This window comes from Capsicum annuum, chromosome 7 (assembly GCF_002878395.1).
Source record: "Capsicum annuum cultivar UCD-10X-F1 chromosome 7, UCD10Xv1.1, whole genome shotgun sequence".
Lineage (NCBI taxonomy): Eukaryota > Viridiplantae > Streptophyta > Magnoliopsida > Solanales > Solanaceae > Capsicum > Capsicum annuum.
This window is the reverse complement of record NC_061117.1, coordinates 188608395-188609870: the sequence shown is the minus strand read 5'-3', so window position 1 is coordinate 188609870 and position 1476 is coordinate 188608395.

The following is a 1476-nucleotide window of genomic DNA, read 5'->3' as shown; positions in this document are numbered from 1 at the left end:
CTTTAAAATACATCACTAGGGACTAAGGCCTGCTTACTTATATACCCAATATTTCTATGTTTTGTTGATGTGGGACTCCTTCCTAAGTTGGAGTGTTACAAGAATTATCCATTTTCGGTTTTTGAATGAACCTGTCCTAGAGTGGAGAGATAGTACTTCAGCATTTAGGGGTTAGCTTATTTCCTATCTAAGAGCAAGAAAAATAATATCTAAGGGATGTGTCTACCATTTCGTTCGAGTTTGAGACTCTAGTTTAGAAACACCTAATCTTAAATCAATGTCAGTAGCATGTGAATTCCCAGATATTTTTCCCAAAAATCTTCCCGGAGATCCTTCCGAGAGGGAATTCAACTTCACAATAGACCTTTTCCCAGATACTCAGCCCATATCCATTCTTCTATACAAAATGGCTCCAACAGAACTTAAAGAATTAAAAGAGCAATTGAAAGATCTCTTAGATAAGGGATTCATCAAACCCAGTATATCTTCGTAGGGTGCACCAGTTTTATTCATGAATAAGAAAGATGGTTTTCTCATAATGTTTATAGACTATCATCAGCTAAATTATGTCACGGTAAAAAAAAAGTATTCACTTCCTAAAATTAATGACTTTTTTGACCAACTTCAGGGTGCTAGTTACTTTACTAAGATAGACCTCAAATCAGGTTATCATCAGCTCAGAGTCAGAAAATATGACATTTTGAAGACAGCCTTCAGAACTTGGTATATTCACTTCTTATTCTTAGTCATATCATTTGGTCTTACCAATGCCCCAATAGCTTTCGTGGACCTGATAAATCGTGTGTTCAAGCAGTACTTGGACATGTTCATCATAGTTTACATAGATGACATTCTTGTCTACTTTAGTATGCAGACTCTCAGAAACCATCAGCTATTTGCCAAATTCAGCAAGTGTGAATTCTAGCTAAGATCAGTAGCTTTCCTCGTCCATATCATTTTCGGTGATGACATTAGAGTTAATCCCCAAAAGACTAAAGTAGTGAGAAACTGGCCCAGACCTATATCTCCATTATATATTAGGATTTTCTTAGGTTTGGTTGTCTATTACCAATGTTTTGTTGAGGTTTTTTCATCAATTGCATCCCCTATGTCCAGATTGACTCAGAAGAAAGTCAAATTTCTGTAGTAAAACTCTTGTGAGAAGAGTTTTCAAGAGTTGAAGACTTAACTCACTACAGCTCCAATCTTGACTCTACTAGATAGTTCATATGGATTTTTGGTATATTATGATTCTTCCAGAGTTGGTTTGGGGTATGTTTTGATGTAGAGAGGTAAGGTCATAGCCTATGCCTATTGACAGCTCAAGCCCAATGAAAAGAATTATTTAACTCATGATCTTGAGTTAGTAGCTGTGGTATTTTCCTTAAATATATAGAGGCATTACTTGTATGGGGTGAACGTTGATGATTTCACAAACCATAAGAGCCTGTAGTATGTATTCTGATATTGGGTGTA